The sequence below is a fragment of the Sapajus apella genome, unplaced genomic scaffold, assembly GCF_009761245.1.
Source record: "Sapajus apella isolate SASKATOON/1434 unplaced genomic scaffold, GSC_monkey_1.0 scaffold2, whole genome shotgun sequence".
In the NCBI taxonomy this organism is placed as follows: Eukaryota; Metazoa; Chordata; class Mammalia; order Primates; family Cebidae; genus Sapajus; species Sapajus apella.
Genome location: NW_022436942.1, coordinates 50,036,677 through 50,054,246, shown reverse-complemented (window position 1 = coordinate 50,054,246; position 17,570 = coordinate 50,036,677).

Below are 17,570 nucleotides of genomic sequence, written 5' to 3'. Positions count from 1 at the left end.
AGCTTCAAAAATGCAAGAAAGGTAACATTCTACAACACAGAAAAACATGGAGATGGAATTACTTTGTTAGTGACGGATGCCATGAATTACTTTTTGAAATAGAAGAGCCTCATCAGCATCAACCATTCACCTTGAGACTCAGGTGTAAAGGGTAAAGCCATTGTGTTTTGGGGTCTCTTTGTTACGGAAAGTTAGCCTTTATCCTAATAGATATAGAATATATATATAATATAATTTTATGTACATATATAATTTACACACATTTTATATTATGATTCTCCAGAGAAACAGACCCAATAATGTGTGTGTATATATACACGAAGAGAGAGAGAGATTTTATTCCAAGGGATTGCCTGGCACCAGTTACAAAAATTGAGAAATTTCACAATCTGCCATCTGCAAGCTGCAGGCCTAGGAAAGCTAGTCAAGAAGTTCCAGTCTAACCTGAAGGCTGGAGAACCAGGGAAGCCAATCCAAAGGTTCAAAAATCAGAAGCATTGATGTCCAAGAGCAGGAGAAGATTAATTTACTAGCAAGCAGAGAGAGCAAATTTGCCCTTCCCCCACCTTTTTGTTCTACTCAGGCCCTCAGTGAACTAAATGATTCCCATCCACGTTGATGAGGGCATCTTCCTCACTCAGTCAAACAATCCAAATGCCAATCTCTTCTGCAAACACCTTCACAAACACACCCAGAAATGATGTATTATTAGCTTTCTGTGCATACCTTAGCCAAGTCAGGTTGACACAATAAATTACCCATCACACAAACATACACACATATGATCAATGTACAAAATTTTTGTTAGGCAAGACATTTTGGAAAAGCAAACTATGTAAGTAGATGCATGTCCATATTAGAATGTCTCTTAAAAAGCTGTAGGAACCTAGGTAATGGAGTACTTAATTCTGCCAATGTGACTTTCTGGGCCTTAGATGATGAATCAGAATTTGCTAGAAAGATTAATGAACCAAGGAAGTACTGCTTTCTGGTTTCACACTTCAGCTCTCATCCAGAAAGAGGTAGCGGTAGCTCTACAGACAGCAGCAGTCATCATCTGAGTCCTGCGGATGTTCTCGTTTAGTCAAATCACTTAACTGCACTCCCACCTTACAACAGGATGATCACCAGACTTCTGGAATTGACAGGTGCTCTAGCACAGATAACTGACACCTGAGTACTAAGTGTTTTGATGAAAATAATCCATGTTTCCTTGCTATGTGTAGCAAGTCTCTGAAAAAACAACAGCAATGAAAACCTTAACAGAATTTGATGGTCCGTCTAATGATTCATCTTTCTCTGTGTTCTTCTGTCTATGTTTCAATGCATGTTATTGTATATCAAATGGATTGCCTTCTCTTCTGAATTAAATCCTGCCCCCTAAAACATCACATTTTCACCCACAAAAACAAACATTTGAAATATATAAAGAGTATATGATAATTTAGGTAAATTTTAAGTCAAACTTAAACTGTCTCATAAAAATCAATATACATCATGCCAATTTACTTTCATTACTGAAAGAATTAGCTGTATTAAAAAGCAATTGACTAGGTCTGGCATCATTATTATATTTTTAGAAATGTGTAATCTCTAAAATAGGAAAAGTGGTATTATATCTATTAGGTGAATCACAATTGCATCTCACTATAATGAATTTTAAAATTCTGCAAGCATTTATAAGTCAGTGAAATTTCTCATGAAACCTCACCATACCTTTTTAGCAGATTTTAAAAATATATAAATGCTGTTCTTCCAGTAAGCCATATTCTAAACTTCTCTCATACTCAAACTTATGTAATATTTTTAGGAATCTTGGTATCAACTCTTTTATTTATTATTTCCTTTTTATACCACAAAAAATCTTTTTATAAAAACTTATAAGAAATTTTATCTCCTCTTTTTAAAAAAAGTTTTTTTCTGCCTTTTTTTCAGTTTGATAGTCACAAAAAACACTGTTTCTTAATTTTTTCTTCTTCCAGCAACTAAGTAATGTTATTTTTTTTTCTTTAAAGGACTCATTGCTTCTGTTGTATCTATATTTAATTCTTTCATGGTTGTTGTAATGAGATATAAGTTCATAATGTTCTAGAGAGTTTAAGTATAAAAAGGTGCCATTAAATTTGTCTTAATAGTTAAATGTTAAAAATCTGCTAAAATATCCAATAGGCCCTATAATAAAATTCTGGTGCTAACTGCCCAGATTTAGCACAGATTTTACAGGTTAAAGGTACAGTCTCTGATGAGACTGTATTCATGTTATATACCATCCGCAAGTTTGAGGGTGCCTAGGCCACTTGCTATTTTGATGACTTGCTGCCTGATTGTGCGTTCTCACTATCCCATCAGATTCAATAAGTTGCTGGAATGACTCCCAAAATTCAGAAGAATACTGTATGTATGAATACACTTTTATTATAGAAAAAGATACAAATCTGAACTTGCCAAAGACAGAGACACATGGGGTGGAGTCTGGGAGAGTCCCAAAAGTGAAGCTTCAGTGTCCTCAGGATGCATCACTCTCCTGGCCCATCAATGCATTATTACAAACTAAGGAAACCCACTTGAGCCCCAATGTCCAAAGTTTTTATTGGGTTTTCATTCTATCAGTATAATTGGTGGATTCATTGACCACATGATTGAACTCAATCACCAGCCTCCAGCCTCACTTCAGAAGGTAGAGGTCAGGCTGATGTCATGTGGCTAAACGTTCCAATTCTCAAATCACTGGTGTTTCTGGCATGGCCAGCCTCCATGTTGAAACTATTTAGGGGCCTTCCCTGAGTTACCTACTTACCATAAATGCAAGTGTGGCCTGCTCCGCCCAGCTGCCAAGTGAACTTCCCTGCAGTCCTGTTTATATGGGTGTAGTTAGAACTGCTTTGTCGATGGAGAACTACAAGCCACTGCTCAACGAAATAAGGGAGGACACAAACAGATGAAGAAACATTCCATGTTCATGGTTAGGAAGAATCAATATCGTGAAAATGGCCATACTGCCCAAAGTAATTTACAGATTCAATGCTATACCCATCAAGCTACCAATGACCTTCTTCGCAGAACTGGAAAAAACCACCTTAAACTTCATATGGAACCAAAAGAGAGCCCGCATAGCCAAGTCAATTCTAAGCAAAAAGAACAAAGCAGGAGGCATCACACTACCGGACTTCAAACTATACTACAGGGCTACAGTAATCAAAACAGCATGGTACTGGTACCAAAACAGAGATATAGACCAATGGAACAGAATAGAGGTCTCAGAGGCAACACAACATATCTACAACCATCTGATCTTTGACAAACCAGACAAAAACAAGCAATGGGGAAAGGATTCCCTGTTCAATAAATGGTGTTGGGAAAGCTGGCTAGCCATGTGCAGAAAGCAGAAACTAGACCCTTCCTGACACCTTACACTAAAATTAACTCCAGATGGATTAAAGACTCAAACATAAGACCTAACACCATAAAAACCCTAGAAGAAAATCTAGGCAAAACCATTCAGGACATAGGCATAGGCAAGGACTTCATGACCAAAACACCAAAAGCATTGGCAACAAAAGCCAAAATAGACAAATGGGACCTAATCAAACTCCACAGCTTCTGCACAGCAAAAGAAACAGTCATTAGAGTGAATCGGCAACCAACAGAATGGGAAAAAATTTTTGCAGTCTACCCATCTGACAAAGAGCTGATATCCAGAATTTACAAAGAACTAAAGCAGATTTACAAGAAAAAAACAAACAAGCCCATTCAAAAATGGGCAAAGGATATGAACAGACACTTTACAAAAGAAGACATACATGAGGCCAACAAACATATGAAAAAATATTCATCATCACTGGTCATCAGAGAAATGCAAATCAAAACAACATTGAGATACCATCTCACGCCAGTTAGAATGGTGATCATTAAAAAATCTGAAGACAACAGATGCTGGAGAGGATGTGGAGAAATAGGAACACTTTTGCACTGTTGGTGGGAGTGTAAATTAGTTCAACCATTGTGGAAGACAGTGTGGCAATTCCTCAAGGACCTAGAAACAGAAATTCCATTTCAGCCAGCAATCCCATTACTGGGCATATATCCAAAGGATTACAAATCGTTCTACTATAAGGACACATGCACACGAATGTTCATTGCAGCAATGTTTACAATAGCAAAGACCTGGAACCAGCCAAAATGCCCATCGACGATAGACTGGATAGGGAAAATGTGGCACATATACATCATGGAATATTATGCAGCCATCAAAAACGATGAGTTTGTGTCCTTTGTAGGGACATGGATGAACCTGGAAACCATCATTCTCAGCAAACTGACAGAAGAGCAGAAGATCAAACACCGCATGTTCTCACTCATAGGTGGGTGTTGAACAATGAGAACACATGGACACAGGGAGGGGAGCACTACACCCTGGGGTCAGTTGGGGGGAAATAGGGGAGGGACGGTGGGGGGTGGGGAGCTGGGGAGAGATAGCAAGGGGAGAAGTGCCAGATGTAGGTGATGGGGAGGAAGGCAGCAAATCACACTGCCACGAGTGTACCTATGCAACAATTTTGCATGTTCTTCACATGTACCCCAAAACCTAAAATGCAATAAAATCAATAAATGGGGGGGGGAATAAAATAAATAAATAAATAAAAATAAAATTGTGTGTGTGTGTGTGTGTGTAAAATAAATATCTCTCTTTAAATTGCTCAGTATTCACAAGATGTTATTTTGAAACTGAATTTCACATCATGATTTTTTTCAATATAATGTGTTATGATCTTTGTTTTCAAATATAAACAGTAACATTCAGGGCTGTGCTGAAAGGTGAATGTTAGAAATCCTTATTCTTTACAGTGTTAAATATTTCAAAAGAGCTAAAAGAACAATATCTGCAGCTTCATCCATAATTATCAAAGCTGATATTATATTTTGACAAAATACATGTGAAATTTTGGTGATGTGTTTTATAACTATCACAATACTTTTTTTTTTTCCTGTTTTCAACTTAAAGGCCAGTGTTTTCTCGCGGCTTCTACTGTGAGAGCATTGTCTTAATACCGTAAACCCATCTCATAATTATCCAGTTCCATATAGTTCAAGGAATGTGTAAAAAAAAAGTGCACAACACTAAAAATTCTTCAAGCATCTATTGAAAAAGCCATGGGATAGTAGACCTCCTGCCTCCTTCAAAATTCACCTGTGTTACCTAGTCCTCACTTCCACAAGGCTAGAGTTATTTGCTTGGATTTTTATTTAAAAGATTATAAATAATGGATGAGTTAGTTGAAGTGAATAAGGTATTATATAATATCTAGCTCTTCTAAAAGTGACATTTCATATTCAGACCCAGAATTTTTCACGGTATGAAATGTATGCACATCTGAATGAACAAAGGAATGATAATCGTTTTAAAATTGATTATAAAAATTGAAATTTAATAACATAGTAGAATGTAATTATTTGTGTCAACTATTCCAGTTTAGTTTAGCAGATGCTAGTATCAGAAAAGAGCAATGCTATTTAAGCTGTTTGCTTTTTTTGCAATTCTCCTGCCTCAGCCTCCCAAGTAGCTGGGATTACGGGCACCCTGCCATCACACCCGACTAATTTTCATATTTTTAATAGAGATGGGGTTTTACCGTGTTGGCCAGGCCGGTCTTGAGAACTCATGACCTCAGGTGATCCACCCCCATCAACCTCCCAAAGTGCTGGGATTATTGGCATAAGCCACAGTACCCAGCTTAAGCTTTTGTTGTTCTTTAGATTAGTATGTATACTGTTTTTTTGCGAATTCACAGTGGTTGCTGCTTTTGAAAGTTTGGACTTCCATATTTTTGTCCAAATTTGTAGGTTCTCTGATTTTGTGACTTTAAGGCTTCTGTAATGGTGCTGGCAAAACTAAAATAGGCTATTGTAAAATTAGCACAACAGGAAAAATAAAGCAAGACACAAATATGTTCACATGAAATATTCCACAGAATTGAGAGTTGAGGAAAAGTACTAGTTTTCCCAAGAAGACTGAGGGTTAGACCAATTCGATTTTCCTGAAATTAAATAAGTAGACTTGTACTTTTTTGGTATGTTAAAAGTAGGTGCAGTGGTACAGTTTTGGCAATTTTTAGATAATTTTTACAATTAAAATAATGTGAATCACGAGGTCAGAAGTTCAAGACCAGCCTGGCCAATATGGTGAAACCCCATCTCTATTAAAAATACAAAAATTAGCTGGACATGGTGGCACACACCCGTAGTCCCAGTTGCTCGGGAGGCTGAGGCAGGAGAATCGCTTGAACTCTAGAGGCAGAGGTTGCAGTGAGCTAAGATCATGCCACTGCACTCCAGCTTGGGTGACAGAGCAAGACTCCGTCTCAAAAAAAAAAAGTTTTTCTCTTTTATAATTGAAATCTCAAATTTTAGAATGCTATAACTTACAGTCTTTCAGTATGACAATTTAAGCATTAAACATATTATGCTTATGCAGAATATTAATAATCTTGGGAAAAATTAGTAAAGAAAAATAGTATGCATTTTAAAATTCCTATTGTCATGTTTTGCTGTATCACTCAGAAGAAATGATATCGTTTGCAAGGTCACCACAAAGCTCACTGTGACAGACTACAAGTTTTAGTATAACCCTGGCACTTGGAATTTCTATTAAATCCATTTTTTTTCCTGATAACTAAATCTGAATCCATTTTTTCCTTATTAACTAAACAACTAATATTTGCACAGCCATTGGAACGATTGGGTAATAAATCTGATATAATCATTAAAAATGTTAAAATGTAGGTAATATTCACAGGTATGACAATGATTTTGTTATTACTATTAGTGTTATTTTGGTAGAAGTAATATATTCTTTTGAGGAAAAGTGATTGCTATTCTAAGCAGGTCTTTGTGTTTCTCTAACCCTCATTCTCTAGCTCGACTCTGGCAATTCAGTTGATTAGAGAGAGGGAAGAGGATGTGTCTCAAGGACACTTGAGCAATGTATGTTTCTGCTTATGTTGATGCTGGAAGGCTTCTGGCACAGAATTGGCTGGTTTGCAGGGTTTGCACCAACTTAATTCAAATATTAATATCTTGCTCATCCTAAGGATGGACTCAAAACAGGCTATAAACGGCAAGAAGTGTTAAAAGAAGTTCTGTGTTTTACTGTTGGTAGAGTGTTTTGGTAAAAAGTCTCCACTTCCTGTGAATGTTCTGAAGAAAAAGGGTTACAGACCACACTGAGATTGTAGAGGTCAACGAGGTTAGGAATGCTGAGTTCTGCCAATGACTTGCTGTGTGGTCTACAGGAAAGAGATTTAAACTTTCAGTGCTTCCACCTTCCCATGTATGGAAAAGAACTAATAGCACTTAAATATTTCTCAGAGTGTTATAGTAATTAATTCTTCTGAAATGCTTTGAAATAAGCATCAAAGAAATTCACTTATTTGCTTCAGCTTTTGATTTTATTTGTTAATGAGGGAAAACATTCTGCATTAGAGAAAAAAATTATTGACTGAGCAATGCTAAAATTCTAGGCATTATATTAAATTAATTTTACCTCATTTCATTAAGATCATTGCGAGCAATGGGAAGGCTTCTTCGATGTTGTCTGGATCTCCACAGCGATGGCCATAAGAATGGTGACTTCCATCCTTGTAGCCACCATCACCCTTAATTAAATATCTGGCAATACAGATGAGGTATCTTTGGGAAGTTTTCATGTTAAAATGCTTTCCTGATACCACTTAGGGTTCACAACATTATTTAACTGATTGAAATGAGTTTTTCTGTTAAGATATTTTCAAAAGAAAATAATATAAAACTCATACCAGCTTTGATATGAACATGAAGGATATTCATTGGCTTATTTAACAGTAACGTTCAGAGGTGATAATATAAGTCAGCTTTCACTAGGCTATGCTATAGAAAAAAATTCAAAATTGTAGCGGCTTACAACAAATGATTCTTTGTCATACATGTTACATGTCAGTATAGGGCTCTGTTCCATGTGTCTTCTTCATTCTGGGGTTCAGGCTAAAGGAGCTGCCCATACCAAGGATATCTCATGGGATAAAACAAAGTGAAATGTACTTGTGGAAATGGTAGAATTATATGCTGGCTTTTAAAGCTTCTTCTCAAAAGTCACGTGCATTTTCTTGACCAAAGCAAAGCAGGTTTCATGACAAAGACTGATGTCAAAAGGGTGGGTGAGTATAATTCTTAATGGGATAGGTAGTAAGTACTTTGTAGTGATAATGCACCATGCTGTGTAAAATTTAGGAACAGTTTGATTTGGGCCTGGCTCTGTTTCCCTGTGAGTCTCCACCATTTACTGGCTTTGACCTCAGATCAGCTTTCCTTGTGGTAGTAAACTGATAATCATTCCAATCCTTATGTACAGAAATCATCCATCAAAAGAAGAGAACTTCTCTTTTCTCAACCATCAGAAAAAATTTCAGGTGTCATTTTGATTGGGCCCATTTGGGTCACATGTTCAACAAAGGAATCATCACTGTAGCCAGAGAAGCCAAATTGTTTAATGCCTGGGATTGAGATCATCCTAGGTGACTTAGACCAACAGGATACATCCTGAACCTGGGATTAAGGTCTATCCTACTCATACCACATTGTGGCAGGGGTAGAAGAAATGTAGGGAACCAATCCCAGATGGAGAATTCTCAATCCACCTTGTGACTGGTCAGCTTTTGATGTCATTCCTTAGATGGTCTATTGCCTTCCTTGTGCTTAAGCTCTGGGATATAACTGCATGTTATTATTGAAATGTCCTCATGAATGATTAATTTAGTTTTTGAAAGGTTTCTATTGTTTGCAACCCAAAGTATTTTACTTGGTAAAGAAATGTAGAATTCATGAAAAATTGCTACCTAAAAGAGAATTCAATACAAATGAAATAAAATAAAATAGAGCTTGGCTGGATTCCAAATCCTCCACTTCCTAATTATGCAACTTTCAGCAGGTTATTAACTTCGTTAAACCTATTTCACCATATTTAAAAAGAGAATAATGGACGTATAAAGCTTTTGGCAAAAATTCTGTGAGCCAATGTATGTATATATATATATATATATGTATATATAAAGGTCTTACCTAGTGTAGAGCAATGACCAATTAACATGGCGTGTTTTATAAAGTGTTAAGAGTCTAGAGATGGTAGGGGTCAGAGCCTGAGGGATTAGAAAATCTCTGTGGGGAATGCAGCATTTAAGCTTAATTTAATGTCTGGATAGAATTTCCACATGGGAAATCTCTAAGAGACAATAGGCAGGCATCAGAGGTGTACAAGATTGTGTCCAGGAAGGGTGCAGAGGTGAGAAAACAAAAGGCATCCTCAGAAAAAAAGAAATAAAGAAGTTAGTGCCATGAAATCTCTCATTAACATCTCCCTCCATATTTTGGCTATTTCTATCCTTAAGCCTGAAACAATCCTTTTACTTCAACAGCCAGGTTATCCATACTCATGACCAAGGTTCAGCTACAGCCTCCTCCTCTGTGGCACTTCTTCAGTCTCTGCATAAGGTCTATATTCATACTTTTCATAAATGATTGCTTATTCAAACAAGGCATTTTGAATACTTTTATCTATCTTGCCATGCTGTTATCTCTCTTCCTTATATGTTAATATTTCATCATATCTAACACACTTTGGGCATGAATGAAAAAATATATACCTTTATTCAAAATGTGCATAATTATACTTTCTGCTGACTTAAGAGGAAAAAAATAACTTTCCAAATGGAATTAATTTCATCCCCACATGGGCAATTAATAATGTATGCTATGTACATTATATAGACTATTCTTTATTTAGGGAGTGACACAAAATTTATTTTTTTCTAATTAAATTTTGCTTTGTCCAAAAAGTATGTGTGCATTATTTATTGCTGTGTGCTTGAATTCAAGAATGAAAAGAATTAAATACGCTCCATACCACAAAATTGGCTTGTTTGCTTTTAACAGTTGCTGTATTTGTGATTAACATGAGCTGGAAACATTAGAGAGCCAACTAATTCTACAGATCACTTCATCATCAAAATATCAAATGCAACACTTCCCAAATCCTTGATGCAGAATATATCAGTTCAGTTGCCTATACTCCTTGTCTCTTTTCTTTCTGCCCTTTCTTATAAATTTTTCATTCATCTGTTTAAAATCTATTTCCCATGGTTTGCTGGTAATCTGAAAGGCTTTGCATAGTAAATGGAACATGTTGAGCTTTCAAAGTAAAAAATTGGGTCAAATTTACGAAAATAGGCATAATAATCATAGATAAAAATGAGTGAAGAAAAATAAGGGGTATATTTCTTTTATAAAAAACATTGCGTTTGACATTCTACGCCTGGATTTTGTTGTCACTGTTCTCGGTTTGTGTGATGGTGTTTGTGCTGGAAATTTTTAACCACCATCAATATTCAGTTATGTTGCAATTGCTGTATCAGCTCATGGAGAACAAAGAGTTTTTGATACAACTCTGGTACGAGTCTGACAATTAAAAGAACTTTGAAAGAAGGCCCACAGAAAGCAAGGTATATGTAAATCCAATCTGTACAATGGTTAACTGCCCAGGTATTTCGGCATCCTGATAAAATATCTCTGCAGTTTTTTATGCCAGAATATATCCACTTTTTGTTTTCACAGTATCTCAGTTTCAAATAAAAATAAAAGGTTTTTAATCAGTGAGATCAGCTAGTTCTACTTGGACTATATCATAAGTCTGATGTAAAAAAAAAAGAATATTCAATAATTATTTAGGTCAAAATAAATTTAGATAAAAATAAACAAGAACTAGGGTAATGTGTCCAATCAGGGTCATGTGTCCAATCACATAAGGTTCCTATTTGCATCAAAATGACTTCAAAGTTAATGGGTTTTAATTTCATTTCAAATGTCATTACTTTGATCTACCAAGAATAAAATATAAAAGTTAACTGATATAATAAAAATTTTGATTACTGGTCATTCTCAATGATATTTGACAATATAAAGACAGTTAAAACCTTAGATATATGAAAGAGTGTATCTATTGCACGTAAAACTGGAAGAAAAGGCCGGGTGCAGTGGCTCACACCTATAATCCCAGCACTTTGGGAGGCCCAGGCAGGTGAACCATCAGAGGTGAGAGGTTCGAGACCAACCTGACCAATATGGTGAAACATTGTCTCTACTAAAAATACAAAATTAGCCAGGCACTCGGGAGGCTGAGGCAGGAGAATCACTTGAACCTGGAAGGCGGAGGTTGCAGTGAGCCAAGATTGCACCACTGCACTCCAGCCTGGGCAACACAGAGATACTCCTTCTCAAAAAAAAAAAAAAAAAAAAAAAAACCTGGAAGAAAAAACAAGTCTCCTACATTCACATTTCAGAAAAAAAGAAGCTGCTGCAAAAATAAGTAATCATCTGTAATAAGTTATGTTTGCATTTGAGAAACTAAAAATATTAAAGTATAGGAAGCACACAACAATATGGATTTGGGGTAAAATAGATTTTTTTAAAAGCACTTTAAAATTGCCAATATAATTTATAGAGCCATCTATAAAAGTATCTCATGCCTCAATTTTCCCACAGGATGTCATCCTTTTTAACGGTGCTTGAGGGTACAAGTAGCTTAGTATAATATGCAGAACCCTCTCGTATAACTCCCTGCTAGCCCATCTTTTCTCTCACTCCACACATACTGTCATGAACTCTTGAAAACTAAATGAGGTAATAGGTACACAATCACTTTGTGAAAGGTCAGATACTACTCAAATGTACCTTGTTTTGCCACAGAGCTATCCACTGCTAAGTGTCTTCTGAAGAGCAAGATGGAGTAAATTCTGCTTCCTGTCAACTCTAAATGATGATTTTAAGGACATATGCCATTTAAAATGGAAGCACACTGTCAGTTTTATACTCAAATAGCCCTTTAGGCACGTGATCACTTTGGTTGCCAATTTCTCAGATTTGTTTGTTTTTCCTATTGAAATGGACAGCATTGCAACTTGTGTACTAGGTTTCGAAGAACTGACTTAATTATTACCTTCCGGGAAACTGGTTAATACCCATCATTTTGTTGTCAGCAGCGCTGAGAGCTCATTTCATTGGGCACTCTCCTACTAGAGCTATCCTTTTCACTCCTGCTTTGTGAGTGGTTGCTCTGGGGCAGTTTCATGGTCATCCTATGATTCACGTTTCTTCCCCTTTCAGTTACCTTCTACTCTGTAAGTCACCCAAGTGCTTTTCCACCCACTCACAGTAACATTGTGCATCCCTCCATCCCCACCCGAAGCCTGACATTTCACTACTCAGAGACAGCTTAATGTCATCTGCAAACTGGGAGATTCAATTTAGAGAAGTTGTGAAAATGTAAAATATAATAGATCTTAGCATGTTTCCAGTAGAACCTAGCTCTTAACCCTTTTATATCTGTGGTATATTCCATGGGAAGCAGATTTTTCTCAAAGTTTATTTGGTTCTTTGTTTCTTCTTCCTGTGAGTTGAATAAAAGCTATGGAAACACTAAGTAATATAATTTTTGAAACACATTACTTGGTATCAAGCAACAAAGCTTTATACATTTTAAAATGATTTGTTAAGCCGGGTGCGGTGGCTCAAGCCTGTAATCCCAGCACTTTGGGAGGCTGAGGCGGGTGGATCACGAGGTCAGGAGACCGAGACCATCCTGGTCAACATGGTGAAACCCCGTCTCTACTAAAAATACAAAAAATTAGCTGGGCATGGTGGCGCACGCCTGTAATCCCAGCTACGCAGGAGGCTGAGGCAGGAGAATTGCCTGAACCCAGGAGGCGGAGGTTGCGGTGAGCCGAGATCGCGCCATTGCACTCCAGCCTGGGTAACAAGAGCGAAACTCCGTCTCAAAAAAAATAAAATAAAATAAAATAAAAAATAAAAAAAAATAAAATGATTTGTTTTCAAAAGTAACTTTAACATATTTAAAGTATTTTATATACCTTAACACTTTTATATACTTTAATACTTTTAAAGTATTTTATAATTAAAAGATCATACACTGAAGAGGATTTATTGTTAAATTAGGAATTGTTACATTAGGAATTGTTCTAACTCTACTACAACCAGAGAGGCCACTATTACAAACTTCACTGCTGAGGTGGTAGATTAGAGGTAACATTAAGTTTCTTACACAGCTACACAAATGTAGTAAGAGAAGAAGCAACAATTTATATCCATGGTCTGAATACTTATAAGTTAAAATTAGCAGGACTGTAAGTACAAATTTTAATTTTTTTATTTTGACATATATATTTTTTATTTTGGCATGTATATATTGTAAACATTCAAACAACATGGAAGTGGATGAGATAAAAAAATGTGAAAATTTTGTTTGACGCACACAAAAATTTCAGACAGTAATTTAGGTGACTGTTGAAATCAGATCAGCCTTGGCATTCAATTTATTTTTATAATTTACCACGTCGTTTAGAAAATAGGACATCCTGTCTCTCAGACAAATCCTGTACCATATGTGTGTGTGTGTGTATGTGTGTGTGTGTGTGTACATAAGCACAGATGTGAGTTATTTAAAAAAAAAAAAAAAAAACCCAGCACAGAGCTAAGACCATCTTAATCATTGACTTATGTTTTGAAGTTCAAATACAGTCCCAGTAATGGTAAGAAAGATTTTTGCATTAAGGCCTGCACAAAAATGAATTAACCTGGCAGCAAGAGTCAATATGCTGGTGGTCTACAATGTGTCAAAATTCATTATATAACACATTTGGGAGTTTGTCTTAACAATTAATGCAGTTAAAATATTAAATTGGAATCAAGTGTCAAGGGACCTCTCAAAAAACCTTTAAGAGCTATGGTTCTGTTAAAAATAGTTTTAAAATCACCTCTCAAAACATCATGTCCACAACTAAAATCCTCTTATCTAAGAATTGCAAGCCGGGCGCGGTGGCTCAAGCCTGTAATCCCAGCACTTTGGGAGGCCAAGGCGGGTGGATCACGAGGTCAAGAGATCGAGACCATCCTGGTCAACATGGTGAAACCCCGTCTCTACTAAAAATACAAAAAATTAGCTGGGCATGGTGGCGCGTGCCTGTAATCCCAGTTACTCAGGAGGCTGAGGCAGGAGAATTGCCTGAACCCAGGAGGCGTAGGTTGCGGTGAGCTGAGATCGCGCCATTGCACTCCAGCCTGGGTAACAAGAGCGAAACTCCATCTCAAAAAAAAAAAAAAAAAAAAAGAAGAATTGCAATCCTTTCTAACCTTTGTCTAACGTGTAGGTCTTCATATCAGATAGTCAGCAAGCATCAGAGAAATCAAATGTGCATGTGCCTGCACACACACACACACACATGCGCGCACGCGCATGCATACACACCTCTTCACTCCTCTAAATAATCTGTAGCCGATACAAACCCTAAACATATTGATGCATATCAAATATATTTTAATTCTTAGATTGTAGAAAAATATGGAAAATTCCTAAGCCAGTGGCTCATGTTGGATGGTAGCAAAGGTAAGACTATTGAATGAAATCAATCATTTGAATAAAAGGAGAATATGATTAAAGCTGGAGTTTTTAATATTTCAATCCTTGATAATATTATCCAAGATTGTTAAACTTTTATTTTTTTCATGAATACATTTTCTTAGTATAAACAAATTCTCAAGTGGTAATGTTACCTTCAACACTTATACACACATATCCAAAATAGCTATTTTAAGGGAAGTCCAGTCTTGGAAATCATAAACTTGAATTCAATGAGAAGCAGGTATTATTATCCCTGTGGCTTGAACTCAGAACTATAAATAAGACCTTAAACTGAGCCTTTAAGTAATTTTGCCACATGATGAAGATCTGGTGAAGAAGCTACATTGATGCAGATGATATAAGAGGTATGGCAAAATATAAAAGATGGATCAGTTTCTTTATATTTTAAAAATGTTTGCCTCACAAGAGTTGAGGGATTTAATTACCTTTTTTTGAATCCTGTTGTGTTTTTCTGGTAAGACTTAGTTCGGCTTTTATTATTCATTTCTGTGGCTGTACAGAATGAACTGCAAAACAGAAAAACAACAGGCACATAAGGAACTAATTAAACTCAGGACTCAGTTAAGAATGAAGGAGGGTCTTGGTTCTGTGCCATATGCAAAAGTAAGGGGCAACATTTAATTTTGCTTTTGTGCTATTTAATATACCACCTAAAGTAGCCCTTACAAATCATGGTTTTCAGCTGGGTCCTCCAGCTTGCTGGTGTTCCATGAAGGTCCACAGTAACCTGAAGAATATATGAAATACAAGTCACAGAGGGAAAGGACAGTTTTTAAAAACTTAAGTTGCACTATAGAGATGTTAACTTGAAAACGTATGGAAATACTGTTACATTATAACGAGGTTTGTTTTTTTGTTTGTTTCTTTGTTTAGCATTACCAAGTAAACTATAGGAAGTCCAAGGAACTTCACTTTGTAAATGTAGTCTGTGAAATAAAGGATTTGGGGCGATGCTGATAGTTTTACGTACACAGCTGATTTCACACATCACAACGTTGTTAAATGTTGAGAGAAGGAAATATAGATCCACAAACCCTTATATAAAATTCTCAAAGTGAGATGTGTTTCAGAATTCAACATTTTTCAGATTTTAAAAAGACAGGCTAGGTGCAGTGACTCATGCCTATAATCCTGGCACTTTGGGAGACCTAGCCAGGAGGATTGCTTGAGGTCAAGAGTTCAAGACCAATCTGATCTTGAATTCCATCTCTACAGAAGTATTTAAAAATTAGCTGGGCATGGCAGCACGTTTGTAGTCCTAGCTACTCACAGCCCTGAGGCAGGAGGATTGCTTGAGCCCAGGATATCAAGGCTGCAGTGAGCCATGATTGTATCTCTGCACTCCAGACTGGGCAATAGAGGGAGAACTTGTCTCAAAAAAATTTTTTTAAAGTAAAAAGATACTGTGGGATATAGGTCATTTTTTATTTAACACCTATGGCAGTGTTTGTGGGGAGCAGCACTTATTAAACAGATCAATACAGCAAAATGTACAAATACTCACACAATGGAAGGAAGAGCATAAATAACCGCATTTTCATCATGTCAGGGCATTTTGCCAACAAATCTGTTCTTAGGGCTTTCTGGATTTAAGAATTCTAGTTAAGAGATTGTGGACTGTCATTGCCTAATGGTTTTCCAAGAAGGTATGAACATCCACATTCTTCCCCCGACCCGCCCCGAAATTTACAGGTAATTTCTTGGCGTGTCTTAGTCTTCTTCAAACCAGTAACTAGTATGGTGTTTAACTCCTAGTGAAGAAAAGATGTTTAAATTGAATTGCTTTAGTAAAAACATCACCATCAAGAACAGAACCAAAATAACATGTGGGGAGGAATATTCAGTCAACGATGACTTGGAAAAAATTTAAAAACAAAAATATGAGTTTTTTTTCACACACTGCAATTTGGTTTTGGTTTGAGTAGAAGGCTAAACTAAACATGATCTGTATTTCACAAGGCATTGGGTCCCCAGGTATTTGGATGACTAAGCTCTGTGCAATCAGTTACAGGTTTACAGAGTCCATCCAGTGTAAGAGTTAAAAAGACCAAACTAAACATGTTAGAAGTGTTTTTCATACCTTTAGATGACAATGCCAAGAGCTTACTGACATTCAGAGTACAAGTCGAGGATTCTTCTAGCCTAGAGTTTTGTGAGGTTTTCCTGGAAGCATAAACCTCATCAGCTAAAATCTAATGTTTTTAAAAAGAACATTATGGATTTTTTTTCTGTCACTTATCGCCATAAAACAACAGCAATTTTTTCTAATTAGCCTTTGATGACATTTGTCTAAACAGTATCAGACTTTGTCTTGAAACATGTCTTGGAGAGCAAGTCTTTTTTGGTCTAACACGAAACAGATGATGCATCCAGAATTTTCACTATTTACTTGCAAAAATGATTAGCTTGACCCACTCTCTTTGAATGACTCTGGAGAGATGCCCTTCTCCTCAGTTTGGGGCTACTAGCACTCTCAAACCCCGATGGCTGCTGGGCAAGTTCCTTTACAGAACCATTATCCTAGAAGTGCATTTATCATCAGCTCTGGATTTCGACAAGGCCTAATGCATTTTCTCTAAAATCAAAACTCTCGTCTTTCAAAAATTATAAATATTTAGAGTAGAGAAAATGTTAATTCTGAGATGTATATGTTTTGTTTACCTTTTACTACTTATCACTCCTTTCAGACCATTTCTGTACCCTACCATTGTAGTAGTTCTAAATTAGCCATCTGCTTCATTGCGTTGGCACTTTTTCTTGGAAATCTCCTTTGGTTTCCCTTACCATAAACAAAAAAGCTTTTTTGTTGTTGTTGTTTGTTTTTGTTTTCTTTACTTATCTCACTTCATGCCCCTTCATTCCTCACCCATCCCAGATAAACCTGTGCTTCAGCTTCACTGGACTCCTTGCCTCTCTAAAAACACCACAGCCTTAATTTTGTACCTTTGTACATACTCATCTTGCTGTTTGGAATCTATGTCACTCCTCAGTCAAACTCATATTTATCCCCCAGGCAAAAGTTCAGATGTCATCTTTGGAGGGAAACATTTCC